Source organism: Rhinoderma darwinii, chromosome 4 (assembly GCF_050947455.1).
Source record: "Rhinoderma darwinii isolate aRhiDar2 chromosome 4, aRhiDar2.hap1, whole genome shotgun sequence".
NCBI lineage: Eukaryota > Metazoa > Chordata > Amphibia > Anura > Rhinodermatidae > Rhinoderma > Rhinoderma darwinii.
The window spans coordinates 395,898,500-395,907,087 of NC_134690.1; the positions used below are offsets into that span (position 1 = coordinate 395,898,500).

The 8,588-nt window shown below is 41.2% G+C and overlaps 1 long non-coding RNA gene across 1 annotated transcript; it reads right to left on the minus strand.

Annotated features, from left to right (window-relative positions):
• Nucleotides 1–425: 425 nt before the first annotated feature.
• Nucleotides 426–3,555, minus strand: LOC142761418 (uncharacterized). The gene is made up of 3 exons (XR_012883640.1): nucleotides 3,364–3,555; nucleotides 792–893; nucleotides 426–721 (listed from the first exon to the last, which is right to left on the minus strand). It is a non-coding gene; the product is annotated as an uncharacterized LOC142761418 (long non-coding RNA).
• Between the last annotated feature and the right edge of the window lie 5,033 nt (nucleotides 3,556–8,588).

The following is an 8,588-nucleotide window of genomic DNA, read 5'->3' on the forward strand; positions in this document are numbered from 1 at the left end:
CTGTTTCCCTAATAGAAGAGGAATAAAAAAGACAACTAACACTGAAGAAAACAAATAGCCATAGTTGTATATGTATATGTGTATGTGTATATATATATATATATATATATATATATATATATATAAACTGTCCATAGCTGGACAATGATATAAAAATGGGTTTTTGCATTACAGACAACCTCTTTTATATGGGCTGCCAATTGCAACTTCTAATTTTGCCTGGAGTCTTGGGAGCTGCACATTTCCCCTGTAGTGGCCACTACAGGGCAAATGTAGTATTACATGCGGACAATCAAATTATTTACAATGCATGCAATACATGGATGTACATATATAGTAACTATCTGCTCTCCGCTCTGATTCAAAGAGAAGGAACCCAAAAGTGGGGGACAGTCTCTATGAAGTCCATATGACCTAAAAGGACATACGGTGAGGGGTTGTGAAGACGACACAGCCCCTTTAATGATAACTGTAGCTGTAGAAGCCGAATTACAGATAGCAATAATTTATATATAATCATTGCCGTTTATTTTGGAGAGAATAACAGAAGTGGGAGAGAAGGAAAGTGAACGTCGAGTCCTACAATCTCCAGAACACAATCGCTTTACTGTAACAACGAGAGTTGAAAACAACAAGAGCTCAGACCATCAATATCCGACTGCTGGACGGGATCCAAGTGGTGGAGCGGCTGGAATTCTTACACTGATATTCCCAGCGATTCCTGCAGAGAGAGCGAGTAATAGCCAAGTGATGGACTAGGGGGGTCATACTGCAGAGATAATTATACTAACCTGGTACAACACTGTGAATGTTAAAGGGGGGACACCACGTTCATTTGCTTTTATATAAGGATAATATTTTTGCTTCCAGTATGGCCGTGCTCTACTGATTTTCTGAAAAACACAAAGAGAGTGGCGTCGCTAATTATAATATCTATAACATGCAGGCACTTCACGGCGAAGGTGCTCCAGCTTAGGTTGGCCTTACCCCTGATACCCATGGACAGTGTCAAACTAGTGAATAAGTGAGAGGTGAACTGGCCAAAGGGGCATCCACCATTTTTTCTTGCGAGGGATGGGGAGGATGAGTAGACACCAGTTAGTGGGAGAGTGGAGTAAAAAAAAAAATATTTTGAGATTTGCTATGAGCGTCCCTCTCTATGATGAATGCCTCTGGGTCAATTGCAGGCCCAAAAAAAGTTATGTTTTTGTATGCAAATTTTTGTGAATTTACCATTTTACTGAAATATCTGACAGCTGATTTTTTTTAACAACATATTCCGTGGGAATGTGTGAGAAAAAGATTGTAGTATGGTCAAACATATTCCATATTTCGGACGTATTGTCCCGTGGAAGCTTTGCTCACAGGGTAGAAAACGGAGCCGTCTACAATAGAGGAAGCACCAAGCACAGCTCTGATTGCGACATTGATTATTTGTCAGGGAAAATATGTGGTTAAAAAAATATATATAAAAAATAATAATTTAGCCCAAAGGTCTTTTCTCACATTTTGGGGGCAAATGTAATAAAAAAATCGTAATTAAAATATATAAAAAAATATATTAATAAAAATTTACTGTAAAAAAAAAACAAACTATCATTAATCCTTCTGCCAACCAATGAAATTCACTAGGGCTTGTTATAAATCCAAGTAAAGGGTGAATAATGGTGAACACAAATATCATTTATATTCCACTGTTTCTTTATATTATTTAATAAAAGGTTTGGACTATTTTTCACACCCTAAAAGTCTAGTAATTCTAACATTTCAAATTCTCAGAAAATACAAAAAATCCCTATCTGCAAAACCCCCCCCCCCCCAAAAAAAATAATCCATGTAACTTTCACTTTTTACCCATTTACCCGGGATTAAATGCCACCTATCAGCTACCTCATAGTATATGTTCCCATGTGGCATTTACATCCAGAATTTTGTTCTGAAACTTTTTAGCCATTTTTGTAAAAATGGTAGCAAATATTATCCTGCTATTTTCACACCACTGTAACTTATTTTTAGGGCTTTAACCCTTACGTGTTATTCAGTAAAACAAGCCCCGACACTAAGCGCGGGGTCAGAGGTCACACCTGCTATCATTAAAAAAAAATTGCTTCTAAAAGGATGCATAACAATATGTGCGCACCAAAGGCATTCCACCGGAGAACCCAATACCCTGCAGCTGTTATCATGGGGTCTTTATGGTGCCGGTCAATAAGGAATATTATCCCCTGAAACCATCTCTAGAAATTATTTTGTTATGCTCTTATGTTGAGAAATGCAGAGCGACGTCCATCTCCTCCCCCCGCACAGCGGGGGATTTCCAGAGTCACTATAGGGTTAAGAAGATGTACGGCACCCGGCAATTTGACTTCAGATCTGTAATTTTGGAATTAGCGCTTTTGTGAGTCCTCGCTCATTACAGATCTATTTCAGACATAATAGAGGCTGGAAGTAGAAGGGAGTAAAGGGGATTAAAGGGCTGTTCCCAGATAATAATGTAATGGCCCATTACTAGGTTATGCCATCACTTTCAGATCGTCGGGGATCAGACCTTTGGGGCCCCCATCGATCCTGAGAATAAAGGGGCCACATTGGCTGTGCAGAGACCTGCAGCACGGCCACATTCACTTGAACACTGTGAAGAGTCTGCAGCGCCCCTTTCAATATGCCACCCCTAGCAATATGCCATCACTTTATGAGACGGGAATAACCCTTAAAAGGGATACTAATAAAATAATAAACCAGTCAGTAGTACACTATTTTAACGGATGATGATTTTAAAAATTTGCACAAAAATATTCAGTACTAAGTATATCGTGTTACCTTTACCTTGTGGACATTTTGTGGCCTGATCAGATGCCCCATTATGCCTTAGGCTGGGTTCACACCACCTATTTTCAGACGTAATGGAGGCGTTTTACGCCTCGAATTACGTCTGAAAAAACGACTCCAATACGTAGGGAAAACATCTGCCCATTAGTTTCAATGGGTCTCACGATGTTCTGTGCCGACGACCTGTCATTTTACGCGTCGCTGTCAAAAGACGGCGCGTAAAATTACAGCCTCGTCAAAAGCAGTTCAGGACACTTCTTGGGACGTAATTGGAGTCATTTTTCATTGACTCCAATGAAGAACAGCTCCAAATTACGTCCGTAAAAGACGCCGCACAAAACGCCAGTACATGCAATTACGTCTGAAAATCAGGAGCTGTTTCCTCCTGAAAACAGCTCTGTAATTTCAGACGTAATTGCAGTTATCGTGTGCACATACCCTTATGCACACGGCTGTTTTATGACTCCGTACGGCCTCTAAGTTGTACAGAGCCATAATATCGCACCCATAGAAGTCTATGAGGCCCTACTGTACCTCCGATTTCACTTGGTAACACGCTCCATCTGGGTAAATTAGATTGTGACCCCCTAGGGACTGATGTGCATGATGGCAGTCACTGTGGTATATGAATGACCACTTTAGTTCCGCCACATATAATAGAAAGGGTCCATATTTTACTAATGAATAGAAACAGACCCTATGAACCCTCAGCAGAGTGACAGGTCCCTCTGCCCTTCGCTTGTCGCACATTGAGGGGAGATATATTAAAAAATTGTGCAAAGGAAAAGCAGTGCAGTTACCCATACCAACCAATCAGATTCCAGCTCTCAGTTCTCAGAGGCCCTCAGGAAACATGAAGGCAAGAATCTGATTGGTTGCTACGGTCAACTGCTCCAATTTTCTTTTGCACTATCTTTGAAAAATATCCCCTCCTTTTGGTGGGACGTAAAAGTACATTCAGTAATTAGTTTCACAAGGTATTTTATACAGAGAGTATACTGTATACTAGCGTTTTAGGTTATAATGTATCTTGGTAGGGTCGTAGCTATAGGGGTGCAGAGGTAACAGTTGCACTTAAGGGGGTCCAAAGAACCCTATGGCACAGAATAAGAAACCATTATTATACAAGGCATTTGGTAGGTAACAGATTTTGCATTGGGTCCCTGGAGCTTAAAGTTACACCTCTGGTGTTTGGGATGTTTAGTTTATTATTTTGGGCTTTTTTACATGTAGAGCTAAGGCTTTGTTCACATCTGCGTCAGGGCTCCGTTCCGACGTTCCGTCTGAGCTTTCCGTCGGAATGGAGCCCTGACGCAGATGTGAACAAAGCCTAACCAAGAAGTCGGTAAACACAAGGTGATAATGGAAAATATATAAATTTTCTTAGATTTCAAAAACAACAATAAAGGCAAAAACAACCAAATGGGTCCTGAACACCAAATAATATCGTATATTTTCGTTTTTTTTAGTAAAGTCTATAAATATTGAAGCGCTGGAGACATTTCCACAGTCTCCAGCAAATTACAGGACAACGTTTTACTGAAGTCGACAAGCAAGTGTGAGCGAAGAAAGATTTAATGGAATGATTTAATTTAAGATAAGAGGACATATAACTGCTAAGCAAGCATGACATCATACAGGGCGCTAATGCCAAGTCTCTGGTACCTCATGTGAAAAGATTGCATTGCGACATCTCACACATTTTTATGAGCTGTGAACAGGCCACATAAACCAGGTTTTAGCATCTCACATAACATGACATAGTCCCAGAAACTGGAGGCTTCTCAAAATCTCCACCTGTCAGGACCCTTATTAAATCAAAGGGATTGTCTGAGCTCCCTAACACTTACCGCGGCTGGAAACAATATCTTGAGCTGACCTTCCATTCATTTTCCAGAAATCCTTGATGATTGGTAAGAGGCCCAATGGCTGCTACCTTGTGTCTACTTAAAGCCAACCTGTTATTTAAAAAACTAAAATAAAAAAACTTCTCATACATTATGTCATGGAGAAGTTTTGATCGATGGAGGTCCGGGAGATGAGACCCCACTAATCACTAGACTTATGGCATAGAAGCGCTGAGCATGGTGCCCCTAGAATGTCTATAGTCCGTAAACGGCTAATGTTCTGTCCATATCACGTCTAAGCCTTCCATCAGATCTATACGTTGGGAGTGTTGCCTGACATATATGTTAAATGGAAAGCTCTGAAGTTTGCCGCTGTACAGGCATGCAGTGGCATATGTTGCCCATAGGCTCCTATGTTAAAAATCTGTAGACTTTTTTTTTTTTTGCTTATGGCTACACTTTTATATACAGAAAAAAAGGTATATCTACTTAATCAAACTGACGGAGACCAAAGGGACACTTTATTGGCTCTCTCGGATGAATGTAGTCCTATACATATGGTGTATACGCCAAACGTAGGGCTCAAAGGCAGTGTGTACAGAGCCTGACCCAACCTCTAAGGAGAGCTGAAAACTGTAGATCGGAGCCAAAGGCGGACATCACTTCTGTCACTGTGTTCTAAAGATTAGTGGGCCCTCAGTACCTCTGCTTTCTTCCAGTGCCCTGGTTCTGTTTTTTGTTTTTGAGGCCAAATTCTTCTGGTTTGAATTTAGTATTGCATTTGCACTTATTAGTTTCTTACGCTTGCTCTTTGACTTCCAGGGACAGACTTGCCCACCAAAACAGGATATTCTGGTGGGCCCAAACTATGACTCAAAATTGGGGCCCAAATGTCCAGAAAAAACAACACCATTTAGTGCTGACTTTGGGGCCAATCACTTACCAGAAGGGTCTATTTATTATGAGTTGATACACAAATAACCTATTAGACCTTATTGATGATATGTCCTGAGGGCACAAGGATAACGTTTGGACCAGTGGCGTAGCTATAGGGGTCGCAGCGGTCGCAACTGCGGCCGGGCCCTCAGCTAGGGGGGGCCCGCAGGCCCCCTCACCACAGTAGCACAGTAGTGCTACAATGATTCCTCTGCATTGCTGGGTCCCTGCTGAGGTACAAAAGAGACCCAGTAATGTATTTTAAAGCATTGGTGGTAGCTCGACGTGAAATAGTCATTGCACGGAGGGGGAAGACTCTTGCCCGCCCACTGTGCTGTCCAGCCAATCAGCTCGCTTCTAGCTGTTTCCCTCTTCCTCGTAGCCTGTGCAGAGGGAAAGGAACGGCTCTATCTATCTATCTATCTATCTATCTATCTATCTATCTATCTATCTATCTATCTATCTATCTATCTATCATCTATCTCATATCTATCTATCTATCTATCTATCTATCTATCTATCTATCTATCTATCTATCTATCTATCTATCTATCTATCTATCTATCTATCTGTCTGTCTGTCTGTCTGTCTGTCTGTCTATCTATCTCTCATATCTATCTCTCATCCAATCTCGGTGTGTCGGCGATTCACAGAGTGAACAAGTGACCGGAATGAAGGGGAAGCAATGCTCGTACGAGCACTGCTCCCCCTTCAAAATAGCTGATTAGCCGGGGTCCCGGCGGGTGTCTGCTAGGCACTGTATCTAAGCCAAACACATGGTAGGCTTAGATACATGGCCCATGTGTGATCCTGTCTGCTGGACCCTGTATCTAAGCCTAGCTCATGTTAGGCTTAAGCACAGTACAACAGACGTGGGCCCTGTAGCCTACAATGTGTGTTACTAATGTTTTTTTTGTTTGCTTGTGTTTTTTTGCAGGTTCGGTCATTGGACTACGTCGGATTCGAGGACTACTTCGATGACAGCTTTTTTTATTTTGGATAAAATGGTCAATAAGGGTTGTGTGGGGCCGACAATTACGAAGGCGGTAGTAATAAAGTTTAAAAAAAATACAAATATACAGAAAAAATATTTTATTGAAATTAAAAAAAAACACAGAACCCTCATTAACCATTTTATTGAGAATAAAAAAACGGCGCCATCAAAGTAGTCCAACATCTAAAGTAGTCCAACATCCGAACCTGTAAAAACACACAAACCCAAAAAGAATTTGTAACACATAAAAAAGCAAAACAATTCTTATACTTACGTTTCCGGGGTCCAGCGCTGGAGCCGCAATGTCAGCGAATGGGCCCTGTATCTAAGCCTATCATGTGTGATACTGTCTACTGAGCCAATGTATCTAATCCTATCAATATCTATAGGGTCGTAGTGCTATAGATATGCTGTCTCTATATATATATATATATATATATATATATTGCCCCTCATATTTTAAGACCTTAGTGACGCCCCTGGCTGCTAGTGTTGCATCATTGAGTCACTTAGGAGACCCATTGATGCAGCTGAAAGCTGCGGACCGTCGACCATGAGAAGAAATTTGGGGGGGCCCAAGAAGAACTTTTGCACCCGGTCCCATGAGCCTTTAGCTACGCCCCTGGTTTGGACGTTTACATGTTCTGTGTGTAATGACGCCGGATGGCCACGAAGCTGCAGATCTAGGCTTCACCTATAGTAATCCCTTTTCCTGGGACTTACACTGTCTCCTGGTACTCAGTTATGCCCAGGACTACAGTAGGGCTGAAATGTGAGCCAACCGGATTGTCGAAGAAAAGGAAAATATGGAGCACGTATCACAATACCAGCAGGAAACAGGAAAAAATGAAAACAGGAACTCACCGACTGAAGACATTGCAGAAAAATAGGCTGAACGGGATGGACACATCATTAATAAGGTCTAATAGGTTATTTGTGAATCGACCCATGTCTTTTTTCGAGCTTACAACTATGATAAAATTATACCATGTCAGGGATGGTGATGTCAGACAAATGATGATGTCAGACAGATGATGGTAATGGATGATTAGTAATAATTACAGTCGAATGATGATTACAAACGGATGATGAGTGAAGGTAACAAGCTGTCCCTAACTCAAGCTCGCCCTATATCTATCCCTGGATGTATCCCTAAGTCCTTCCCCTACACCAGACACCATAAACCCTCATTGTTCCAAACACTGTCCCTAATGGAGTTGCTGTTCTGCAGAACCAAAACCCAGCGATATAAGACAAGCAGAACAGGGAACAATTGAGACAGGATAAAACTGAACAACTAATTTAGAACAAACACTGTTGCAAACAAGGACTGGGGAAATACAAGACAGAGCTGGAAAACACAAGACTAGGCTGGTAACACACAATCTTGCACAAAGAAGCACAAGCAAAATGACATAGCATACGCTTTCACCGACACCCTAATGCCGAGGCCAGGGATTCTTAGGGAGAGGCAGACCAATCAGGTCGCTCCCTCCAAACGAGCAGCAGTGGCCCACATTAGTGTGATCATCTGACCTGCACTGAATGATTGGCTGTGCAGCAGTAGACTTAGAAACTAACCAAGCTGCTGATTGATAGCTAGGAGATGAAGACCGGCTGCTCGTAACACTGTGTAGATAGAGGTGACCCTCAGAATCATGTCATGAAGGAACCCCATTTGAATGCTCTTGGCTTATCTATGGTTATTTTCCTGACCTTCTGGTTCTTTACTTTTGCCAAAAAGCTATTATTTAATATTTTATTTCTTTTACTATTTTTTTTTTAATTTTCAAGATCTTGCCATGCTGTATTTTGAAGCGTTTCAGCCCGTTCTCCAGTTTCATACTTCTTAAATGAATCAATCTGTGTAATGTAATTTGCAATATTATACTTCCATTTCCAAATTCATTATGTTCCAGAACAATAGGTCTTTAGCCTGTATTTCATAATTACAGATATGGCAAAACATGTCTCACTGGGAC